Here is a 12,726-nt window from a genome sequence, read left to right as displayed (position 1 = left end):
CCTTGTTCCAATTGGTTATCCTTTTACAGTCCTGTACACTTTAAAATTTCAAGTCCCCATTATTAACACATTCTCCTCCCTCACAGCTCTAGACACTACCCTTCTTTGTATTGTTGTACTGCACATGACGGTCACCAAACATCAACTTGGGGAGAGTGCAGTATAGCACACCATTCTATTCTAGATCTGTCACACAGATAAGAGTAAACGTGTTAGAGTAATTAGGAAGGGACAAAAGTGTTCAGTCACCAGGCCCGAGTTCAGCCTTTGCCATTCCAAGGGTATGTTTTACACTTACATGGCTCCTGTGAGATACACCTCTAGCCCTTGAAACATCTGCTTCCTAACAATTGAGTGTCTGGGGCCTTCAGCCACGTGCCTGACAGTTTATACAGATAATGGAGGATTCTAGGCTAAGTAACTTATAGTTCCTTGTCTGTATGACATGACAGATAAGCTAAGAAAAAAACCCCAACACCAAGGTTCAGTGAGTTTGCTGGTTAGCAATACTACTTCAGATGTGTGCTGTTGCCCATCAGAGCTGGCAGCCTTCGGCACTTATGCCTGAGACTCCTGGGAGAGGACAACTGGAAGCTGGCACATGGTCTCTCCTAGACGTCTCCTATGTCATCTTTCTTTACTGACTCATGAGTATCCTTCCCTAGGAATAAAATCAGGGGTTTGGTAGGGACACACTCTCTGTGGAAACTCTAGGGTTGAATCCTTGTCCTCAGATGCATTTCTCATATTGACCCCCTTCATCTCCAAAACCAAGGATGTGGTGTGCACTCATTACATTGCCTTCCTCTGTAGTATCTCCCCCTCTACCCGCCTCTTATAAGGAAGGACACTTGTGATTAAGGCTAATCTCTTCTCAAAATGCTTCACCACATTTGCAAAGTCTTGCTCATGACATCCACACCTTTGGGGACACTAATCAGCCTGCCATGTGGAGGTTAAATCCTCCCCATTGTCTTAAAAAATGTATTTGCTTTGTAAAGCAAATTCATTGCAATCAGTATGCAAAGTGTCTCATCGGTCTCTTTATCTTTTTTTATCCTACAGTTTGTGGAAGTTACTGGGTCATTTCGCTTAGGATTTTGCTTATTGGTTCTCATTGTTTAACATGCTGACCATTGTTGGGAAAATAAAATCTCCACATCCAGAAAATCTCCACAAAGGTAGAGGAGAAAGCAGTTTTATTTACTGAATAACATGAAACTAGAACGTGATGCTCAGCCTAGGTAACCCACTAGAGATTGTAAAAACGGGGAGAAACCTTACCCTTCTAATGTTGGGCACAGCCCAACATAAACGAGAACTTGGCTTGAGGGTGAAAGGAGACTTAACACCATTTCTTACAGTTTATCCTATATGTACCTAGTAATATGAATCATCCTGGCTGGTAGCTACTTTTGCCTTTATCCAAAGAATAGTAAGTTTTTCTCTAACCTACAAGAGGTAGTTACAATGTAAAGCCACCGTCTAAACAAGACTGGGACACGGGGAACTATCTTCCTTACTTCCTTACATTTACTTTTCAAAGAAGTGGCTCCAGGCCTTTTTTAAAAAAAGTTTCTCGGTGGTTCTTACTGTGATTTCGATTCTATCTTGGCTACTTGGCCTCTGTTATTCCTGTGGACACTGAGAAAGAAGGTACCATCAAGAAAGGCTTCTGGTGGCTAACTGGGCTGAAATTTAAAAGCAGAGACCAGCAGTCATTTTAAAACAGGGCCCTCTCACACCAGGGGCCTCTGTAGGGTAGATGTTGAAGAAAGTTTGCCTTCATTGGTTGATGTGAGCTTTTGTTTATTAGCTTTTATTTGTTCCTGTAAGTGAGGTGATTTCTGAACTATGATCAGGGGTTGAGTAAATTCCCCCTTTAATCTCATTCTCCCGAGACATGAGATGAGGTCGTTTTTTTGGCTTTTCTGTTTGTGTTGTGAGGTGATGGTTAGCTTAGGGTTAAAGAAATTCTTGATCAGGGTTTGAGAGAATTCCCTCCTTGTTCTGTCTGTTTCCCCCACATCAACAGATGAAGAGAAGAGGTAGCTAAGTTGTATCAGGATGACATGACAGGACTTTGTGAGGCTTTGGTAGACCTTGGGCTGATGGTCCTAAGCAAGGTCTGGACATTGCTTATCCAGATGAATTGGCCCTTTGGCCGGATGGGCAGCATTCATATCAGTAACTGCCCGACCCTCCCAGAACTGGCCATTCCCGGAGGGGGAGGCAGGAACATAAAACTTGGCTCTGGGGTGCATCTAAAGAGATATATAAGACAGACCTCAGACAGATTGATGGATTGATTGCTGTTTCAAGAAATTGCTATTCAGAGGGCCGACCTTGTGGCTCAGGCGGTTAGAGCTCCATGCTCCTAACTCCGAAGGCTGCCAGTTCGATTCCCACATTGGCCAGTGGGCTCTCAACCACAAGGTTGCTGGTTCAACTCCTCGAGTCCTGCAAGGGACGGTGGGCTCCGCCCCCTGGAACTAAGATTGAACACGGCACCTTGAGCTGAGCTGCCGCTGAGCTGCCGCTGAGCTGCCGCTGAGCTGCCGCTGAGCTGCCGCTGAGCTGCCGCTGAGCTGCCGCTGAGCTCCCGGATGGCTCAGTTGGTTGGAGCGCGTCCTCTCAACCACAAGGTTGCCGGTTCCAGTCCCGCAAGGGATGGTGGGCTGTGCCCCCTGCAACTAGGAACGGGAACTGGACCTGGAGATGAGCTGCGCCCTGCCCACAACTAAGACTGAAAGGGCAACAACTTGACTTGGAAAAAAGGCCTGGAAGTACACACTGTTCCCCAATAAAGTCCTGTTCCCCTCCCCCAATAAAATCTTTAAAAAAAAAATTGCTATTCAGAAGATTTGCTGTTTCAGGACTGCTTTTCAGGATTGGATTGTTTCAGAGTGAAAGATCGGAACTTGCCTCAATGGATAGTAGAGACTTCTTTTGTTGGTGAATTGTCATCATTCTAGCATCTTTGGGAACTTGTATGTAACTTGCAGCTTGCAGTATCAGAAGATGTCCTAACTTCTAACAACAGCAACTGCGACGACAACAATGACAACATTCTTCAGATAGTTAACACATTGAAAACTTATATACAGCTTGCAGCTTATAGCATCAGAAGACGCCTGAACTTCTAACAACAACAAAGACAACAGCAACAACATTCTTGGGAACTAACAAGCAGCAGTGTGGGAGACGCCTGAGTTTCTCTCAGCTACAGACCTGGCAAGGTTTTGATTTATGACTTTTTCAGTGCTGTTCTCTCCCAGTTTGGTGAGCTTTTGACATCTACTGTAATAGTTACTATACTGTAGAGCTTATTACTGCTTTTGGATACTCCTTACTGATATTAATTGTATAGTTAGCCAAGTGATTTTTGATCAACAGTAAACATGCTTTGACATGACATTGTTATCAATATATATAGTTTAGTCTTAACCACCTTTACTTTCTAACATTAGCACATTCTATTAATTGCCCTTGTCTTTTGCTATTGCATATTGCTAAATAAATTGATTAGATATTGCTAAATAATTAATTAGCCCCACTCTAGCATGTGTTCCTCCTCCTTCTTTTCCCCCGCTCGTCATTACAGCCTCTCACACAAACTGCACTTAAGGCAGAAGCCTGCACTGAACTGTGATCTTGCCATCTGATCCAGCCCTTATAAAGGAGTTCCTGGAATTGTATTTCAACCAATAGGACTGAGGTTTTCCCCATCCAATCAGAGCTGCACAGCTATGTTTCCACCCTGCCTCCATTAGCATGTCTTCACTGGCCTATCAGAGTAGCTCTATTCTGACTAATTAAACTGTGAGGATTTGGAGTCCTCATGAGGACTGACCAATCAGGGACTAGGGACAGGGACTCCTCTCTGTAAGTAGGCTACCCTCAGGCTTCTAGAGAATACTCAGTCTTTCCTCTGAAGACTGTCTCCCCTGACTGGAGCTGAAATAAAGACATCTGGCACTGGAACAGAGGAGGCCCCCAAAGGGCTGCCTCCATGCTTTTTTTGTAATTAAACTTCCTAACTGAATGAAGTTTCCAAATTGGTGATTCCTGTCGGTGAATTGGCGGCAACCCCCATCGGTTGACATTATTCTCCTAACTGCAAGGGACATACTAACTGCAAGTCAGCTTCTGTCCCGTGGGTTGTGCCTCTGGGTCTGCACTTAGGGAAACAGATGGCCTAGTGGTCAGCCAAACCTCTGGGACAACCACTGGCCCACTGCTAGAGTGGGGGGCAGGTAACAAAATACCCCCCCACCACCACTCATGCCAGGGGTCACTGATTGTCTTGAGTGTTGGTCTGGGAAGTATATTGGAATTGTCAACACGATTCGAGTTTTATCAGTGGGGTCTCTGTGGAGTGGCTCCTCTGGGCAGGTAAAAGACAACCAGACCATGAGAGCAGGAGGAGGTGCCAGTGCCACTTTATGATGATCCCAGACACCATGACCACCCATGACCAGGGGTTCCTGATTGAGGACAGGGAGTGCACACAGCACCAGGGCAGCCAGGTGGCCCCCTCCCAGTGACAGGACAGTGGTGTTGCAGGGTGCCCTCACCTGGGAGCCAAAGGCTGAGGGTGAAGGCTCGTGGGTGTCCAGAGCCCCCCCCGCCCTTCAGGCCCCAAGTCACCCCGATTCAAACCTCCATGTTGGGTACCTTGACCTGTCCACGAGGGGGCCACATGTCACCACCTCCACGTTGACCTCCATCTGCAGCCACCCGCAGAACACAAATCTTAGCACTACCCACCCACTGGGCACCGCCATCCATCTCCCCCAATGTTAGGGGGGGGGACTTCTGGAGCCCAAGCCTTCCCCCCCTGTCCCCACTTGTCCCTCCCTGCAACCGCCACCCAGGCCCATGGCTAAGGAGCCATGGAGGGTGAGGGTTGGTAGAAAACCGGACAGGCCTGTGGTGTGGAGTGTAGAGAGAGACTCGAAGGGGAGGGATATAGGGCAGGCAGCCAAAAAACACTCAGGGTGGGTGGCCCGTGTGAGCCAAAGAGCCAAGGCCCTGATGCTGGGCTCTCCGTGGGGGCCACTGTACTGCACACGCGTAGATGCACTAAGGGCACAGGGCGACGGTCTCCACTAGGAACAACCACAGCCCAACACGGAGAGGTGGGGGTGTGACCCTCGACTCTGGACTTGCATCCATGGAGGTGGAGAGATGCTAGGGGCTGTGGGGACGCAGCAGCCTCGACGGGGTACAGAAGGAGTGGCAGTGAGGGACCTGAGCCCCTTTTTGTGCCGTGACCCGCACCTCTGGTGCGCTTTTCTCTTACGACCTGGGGCCGCACCAGCCCCTCCCTCGCGCTCACTGTTCGCCTCTGCCGCTCCTCCTGTAAATGATCCTTCTGCACGTTCACACCGTTTGCCAAGATGGACTCGCTCTTGACACCTGTGTCAAGAGCACGGAGGAAAGTCCCCCGTCCACACGAGCACTGTCTTCCCGCGGACACGGAAGGGCCACAGCAGCCCGGGAAGCGAGGTGCACAGAGCCAGTTTGTGGACAGCAGACAGCGGGCGGCGAGAGAGGCTCCTGGGGGCCGCCCGCGAGGACTTGAGGAACCTCACAAGCAAGTCTGTCGCCAGGACACACGGGTCTCACCTCAGGGACCTAAGCACAAGGCGGCTCTGTGGTACAGTGCGCCCACTGGACTCAGTGACTACTCATCTTGGGGGCTCCGCCTGCCGCCCCCCCCCCCATAGAGCATATAAAATGTATTATATATGTTGAATTGAGGTTTGCAAAACAAGTTGTTTACTACTAGGGACAGGACTATGGCTGCACATGTGTGAGACAGATAAGAATGAAGTAAAAAACATGTTTTTGTGTGAAACTGAGCATAACAAAATTGAGTGATAAATACGTTCACCAAAACAGCTTCTGCTTATCACCTAAGAGGTAAACAACTCCTGGCAAACAACTTCTGGTTCTCACCTAAGAAGTAAACAAGTCCAGAAAAAGAGGATAAAAGCAGACCTCCAGAGCAATGCCATGAGTAGTCTGACTGGGCGCTCCAGCTAAGACCCTCTGTGAGGCTCTGAGGAAGACATTCCAAATGACCCTCCAGGACATTCGTCTGGGCGATCCCACAGAGTCCTCTGTGAGGTGCAAGCTGCAATACTCTGGGACTCTCCAAAGTTCTTCCTTGCGAGACCAGCTCGCCTCAGACCCGTCCTGGGCCCAGTCGTCTCTCCCAGACCAGGGACCTTCTCCACCTCGATTTGACTCTGGACTTGGGTTCGTTATTAAATTCTATTTTATCTGTATAACCTGTGCTTGCCAGATCATTGGCCTCTGGAGGGACATTGGTTCCCAAATAAAACTGTGTTATTCACTCTATCTGAACCTGTATGCCGGGACTTTGTCCCCCGCTCCCCTCACGAGTACCACCCAGGGTCGTAGGGCCCTGCCGAGGGGTTAATGTCCCCTGACTTTCAGGAAGAGACTGAAATACAGTGACTGCCCACCCCCACAGTCACGGCTGACATCTTGCAAGTGTCAGGGCTCTCTTGGGTCCGGTGACACAAGGGATTGTGAGACCTAGAGGCGACAGCCCCGGCACTGAGGCTGGTTTCAATCCCCGTCAAGCCAGCGAAGGTGGGAAAGTGTAGGGGTGCACGCAGGTGAGGCCAAAGGGAGGGTGTTTCAAAAAACGTCTCAGAGTATTCAGCTTCAGAGGGAAAATGTCCTGAGCGCACCCACAACAGGAGGGCAGCCCCATGACGCCTGGGACAGATCAGGGGCTCAGCACTTCAAGCCTCTGGCGCCCGCGGTGGGGCCCATCCCTCTACTCACCACCTGATGCTCTCCAGGGGTCACATCTCAGGGACGTGCCCAAGCGAGCGAGGCAGCCTAACCTGCACCCGCCATGCCACCTGCAGCTCAGGACATAGGGAGTGAAGAGCTGCCCTGCGGCAGGAACGTGGGTTGGGAATGGCCTCCCCTTGGCACGCGATGGAGGACTGCGTGCACGCACAGGCACCCATGTCAGACGCCCGCCCAGCGGTACCGCTCTGACTCAGAGAGGCGTGGCCACTGGAGGCCCACCCACCTGGGCGCCACACCGATTGTTGCCATGTGGAGAAGGAGCGGCTGGGGTTTCAGGTCCCGGACACCACCTTCGCCCATCACTAAAAGCCTCCTCGCTGGGGCATCGCCTCAGACACCTGCCGGGGGCCCAGAGGCATCCAGGCGCCAGAGGCCGCGGCTAGCGGTGCTGGGAGGGTGACCTGAGCACCCACTCACTGCCTCTGGCTCATCCCCCCCCCACAGGGTCTTTGTGTTATTTGTAATTAGTGTTTCCATTAAGACAATGAACAATTGGCACACATTCAAAACGGCAAAACTGCATTTTTAGAAGATGTGATCCATCCGTGGCTGGCTTAACTGCCACACACGCTCCTGCCCGTGGGGCCTGTGCGCAGTGGAGAACACCCGGAGAGCGCCGTCAGTCCCTGCGAGGGGCGGGTGCTCCTTCCTCACTGACTGGGCCATGCTCCAAAGACCCGAAGGTGGTGGCCCGAGAGAGGCACTAGAATGGGAACAATGCCCGCATTCGGCCTTGGCAGCTGAGGGGTGACCTGGAGCCTCTAGGGACACCGCAGAGAACCGGGTGGAGCGGCCTCCCCACCATGGGGAGACACACCCGAAGGCTGAGTGAGTGGCCATTGCGTTGGAGGACGCCAACCGTTGATGAGGCAGAGCCGAGGAGAGCAAGGTCAGCTGCGCCTGCAGCCCCGTCTTTCCCGCCCCGTCCCTGGGCAGAGGAAAAGAGGGGTGGGTGAGGCAACAGCGCCCTACAGCCCACTTAGCATGGACATCTGTCTCTTCCGGCGTAACTTAGGCCTGGGGAGCACGCTCAGTACAGGAAGCCCTAGAGGAGAGCCCCGGAAGCACAACCACGGGAAGTTCTGTGTCAGCTTCGCCACCCTTTCTCAGGGTAGAAAAATCTCAGAAGAATGCCTGACAAGCAGCACAAAGCCCGTGTTGTGGGTTGCTGAGGTCCCACCAAGTGCTTGAGGTGTGGAGCATGGAGCACTCTGGGTGAGGACACCACCACCATTCAATGCTGGAGACTGGAGACAGCACGCAGCCGGGGACGCAGGCACAGGAGATCCAGCGCACAGGCTCAGGCACGCAGTTCTACCAGCAGGGACAGCTGGGTGTCATGTGGTGATCAAGTCCACAGCCCTGCATGTCCAGAGCGCCAATCTCTTCATCCACAGTTGCTGGAGACCACGTCCACCTACCTGGTGGCAGAAAATACCAATTTTGGGCAAAAAAATTACCACGCCTGATGACGGGGGCCAATCCACAGTTAACAGCGGCCTCCAGGATCCTCTCTGCATGACCTTCGCCCCCTCCCCCCAGCACCACTCTATTACTACCGCCCTGGAGCTCCTGGGGGATATCTGGTCAACCCTGGGAGTGTGGTGGGCCAAGTACACCCTCCCCTGTCGCACGTGGGCAGGGGCTGTTTCATCCGGACTTGGAAAAATTTCCATGGGACTGCCTCCAATGACCAGGCCCATCAGTGACCACAGCCAGGCCCAGAGCCACCGGGGGAAAAACCAATTTCGGGCGCAAAAGTTACCTTCCTTGCTGACAGGCCCAGTCCATAAGTCAAGGCAGCTTCTTGCAACTGCAGCCAAGCCACCAACCTCATGCACCACCCCGTCACTGTTACCCTTGGAGCTCCAGGGGCCCATCTGGTCAATCGTGGAGCGTGGTGGCCAAGGAGAGGGGAGCTAGCCTGGCCAGGTGCGACCTCCCCAGCCACCTTCGTGGCCAGGGCCCGGTCCGACCATTCGTGTCTCCAGATGCGGACTTAGAAAAAAATTCAGTGGAGGTGCCTCCATTGACTGGGCCTCGCGAGGGACCGCGAAATGCCAGTGGCCTCCCTTCCTGGGCCTCCCCGCAGGCCACAGTTTGGACTTCACCTCCTGAGCTTGCAGGAGTTAGGGCGTGAGACACCACCTCCCGTTCTCTGTGGAGCCGCGTTCGGCTCCCGCGGGCGGAGAGCACTAACATTTGCTGGTTGACCGGTCCCGGCGCTGCAACAGCCAGAAGGAGAGTTGCAGCTATGGCCGCTCCCTAATATCTGCAGGTACACTCTTCGTCAACCAGATGAAGCGCCACCGCCCGGGCGTGACTCGGACAATGCAGATTAGTGCCGCTGTCCTCCCGGAACTCTACGTCAGTCACCGAGGCCACATCCATCCCCTTCTGATTTCCCCGAGCTCCGGCGGGAGGAAATTACGTGTATGGAGGAGGCCGCCAGATGGCCGCCGAGCACCAGCGCAAAGGTCGGATGGACGGATCTTCATCGCCAGGCCGCAAGGGCTCACCTCCCGCTGCCGACGCCCAGTCTTGCCTCGGTCTACCTCGGAGCTCGTCTCTAGCCCGGCCCGGAGAGGGGAGGCCGCGGATCCTTGTATGCACGGGTTAAGTTGGTCCTGAGAGACCGCGAGCGCCACGTGCATCATCCATACCGGAAGCCCCAAAGGGAGCCCGAGACAGCAATCGGAGGGGCTGCGTTAGCCTCACCGCCCCTTTCTCAGCCGAGGGCGGCTGACAACCGCTAGAGGACTCCTGAAACGCGGCACGAAACCTGCGACGTGGAATCACCATGACCGCACCCGGTACTTGCATCCGCGTGTGCACGGCGTGAGGTCGCCCGCAGCCCTTGGGCGCTGGAGCGCGTAGACTGTACCCGGATCGGGGCCCCGGCCCCACGTGAGCCGGAATGCAGACAAAGGAAGGTGGCTCCGGTAGCGTGGACAGAGCCGGGTGGCGGGCCATGGTCAAGCCCGGAGCACTGCGCACCCGAAGGGCCAACGTCTTCGGGCACCACAGCTGGTGATGGGGCTGGTCCACAGTTCACAGTGGCTTCCTGAAGGCGTGCCCATCCACTGACACCCAACCCTATCACTACCACCCGAGTTCCCAGGGTTCGTCTGGTTGATCTTGGGGTCTGGTGGCTGAGAGGGCACGAGCTGGACGGTCGGTTGTACCCTCGCATGTTCGCCCGCACGGCCAGGGCCGATCTTTCCATGTCTCCGAATTCGGACTTAGAAAAAATTCCGTGGAGGCGCCTCTGACTGCCAGGCCTCACGAAAGACCGTGTCAGGCCTGTGGAGCCCTACCCGGAGCTCGGCCGGGCCGTTCCCCACCTCGGGAGCGAGACCCGGAATATTGAGAAAAACCCAATCCGACTATCGGGACCCACCCGCGCCAGCGGCGGAGCCCGTTGCATTCTCCAGGTGCCTCCCTGAGGGTCCAGGGGTGGGCCTCTGCCCCCCTCCCCTGCCCTTTCCCCCACCTCCTTTCCTCCCCCCACCAATCTCCCCCCTCTTCCCCAGGCCAAATCCCATCCCTAACCGATTTTCCCCAGCTCCGGAGGGTGGAAACTATAAAAGCGGCCACCAGATGGCGCCCGAAACAGGCGCAAATGTCAGCGGGACGAATACGGATCGTGGGCCGTTGAGGACTCATTGCCATCTCCGCTGATGCCCGACCTCGTCCCGGCCCCCCTGGGAGCGCATTTCTCAGCTACGGAAAAGTCATATTACAAACCTCCCAACCACAAACTATAGAATGTGTTTGTGCTTCCTGCCCAATAGGGAGCGCCCTCACCTAGTTCCTTCGTGCCACGGTAGTCATACAGGCTTAGTCGCAGTTCCACACTCTGCTTCCTGCCCCCTGCGTGTGACAGGCCTCATGTGGCCCTGCATGGCATGCTGTACCTCGCATTTCCAGAGGAACTTTGAATAATAAAAGGTCTTTCAATGGCATTAGTCTCTCCTGTAGCCACTCAGTCACCTCCATAAATTAAAATCCCAAGGGCACTTTTTTATACAGTTGTAAAACTGTCAAGAGGCTTATACATGTATCTCAAAGGGAAGAGAAAGAATTTACAATTAGAATGTTGCTAAGAGAAACGCTCTATGAAAAGAGATTCGAGGAAACTCTCCTCTTACTGTGCCTGGGAGAATCATTTTCTTATTGTTTTTTTTAATTTTTTTATTCTTAGTTTGCTTCTACTCTTACATTCTTTTCCCATATTTCCTGTACAGTAGATATTGATGAGATGGATGATTCAGGTGTAGTCCAGATGGACAGCTGTGCAACGGTGACACTTCTGGAGATACATGGGGTGTGACAGGTGTTGTGATAATGACACATTCACCACAACCTGGAAGCCCCAGCACATATATCCCAGGGATATTGTGACCAGTGTGGCATGCTGACGTCCCTCAACACAGCCTATGCACACACATGCATTAAACCACATCTACAACAGAAAAGATGTGTGATAGACATGAGACACACAACTGGCATATGCAACTTGCACCAGGGGCTTATGGGAACCGAAGGAGGTGCTGACCCACTCCAGCAGGTATGAGGACACAAATGCACAAACACTCCAAGATTTGTGAGACAGGCATGAGGTACAGATACCCAAAAACCTGGTGTGTGGATCACACACACACACAGAATCACAGTCCCCGTGGACTGTGTGTGACAATGTGGTCTCAACCCGGCTTGGAGAGAACAACCATTACCCTATCCTGGTCCCACCCATGCAGGTCTGATGATGCACAGATGGCAGTCAGAACAGGGAGCCAGATGCATACCTTGGCACAACCTGGAGACTCACGTATGTTTGAAGACTGAATATCAACATGCAAGGACACATGGTGGAAGGAAATCAGCTCAAGCCCAGTAGCAGAAAACTTTCCTCAGAAATGGCCACTAAGAAGGCCCAGGAGTCATAGTCTGAGGGGGAATGGGGGCAGCGCTGTGGTAGAGGGAGGTTCTGGACTCTCCTGGTGGGGTCAACATGCATTGTGTGGGTTTCAGGGATAGTGGATTCAGGGTGGTCTGGGAAGGGAGGAACCATTTTGGTGGATTAAGCAATTGGGTGATTTTACCCAGAGGGGATCATCACATAGTTGTGTGGTTATCCCAGGCAAGAGCTCATTCTTTCTTCCTCCTGGTGTTTCTTGGGTTATTTAATCCTGAATAGACAGGCATTCCTGTGATGCTCATATCTGTAAGGGTGTTTTGAAATTCCTCCTCTGAGGTTATCTTTGGGACTAATGTCAAAGCTGCATGAAATAATGTGAACTTTTTTTTTAAAGTGTTGTCCCAAAAGATATAAAAAATTATGTCCTCACTTTGAGCCCTTCTTAGAGCCTTTTATATGATCACATACATACTTTGTGTTCCTAAGGTTGGCACGAGCCTTTGTGTGATCTCTTATTATTACTGCACACACACCTCTCGGTGAAAAAAATTTTTTTATATAAATTTGTAATGTTTTTAGGATGGCTTGTATAGTTCCATTATTTATTAAAGTGGTTGCCTTTTGAGGACCCTACCCTATTCTGTCTGCTCTCAGGAGGACTGTCTGGGCTATAGCTGTGGTCTTGCATGGATGGGGTCCATGAGAGTCAGAGATTCCACTTTCAGGAAATACTTCTTGGTTCAAAGCAGAACATTATTCTTCCCATACCTAGGAGCTCTTTGGTTTAAGGTGGCCCATGAAGGGCTGCCTGATGCAGGAGTGAGATGCACCCCAATGGGTGAAGGGCCCACTGAGGTTTATTCTTTCATCATCCAGTTCTGTCTAGTGTCCATAAACATGGTCACTCACAGGGGCCTACTGTGGCCTTGCTTCTATGAACGAAAGTG

This window comes from Rhinolophus sinicus, chromosome 8, assembly GCF_057876585.1.
Source record: "Rhinolophus sinicus isolate RSI-liver-muscle chromosome 8, RSI-T2T, whole genome shotgun sequence".
NCBI classification, from domain to species: domain Eukaryota; kingdom Metazoa; phylum Chordata; class Mammalia; order Chiroptera; family Rhinolophidae; genus Rhinolophus; species Rhinolophus sinicus.
Note: the sequence above shows the minus strand (reverse complement) of the source record.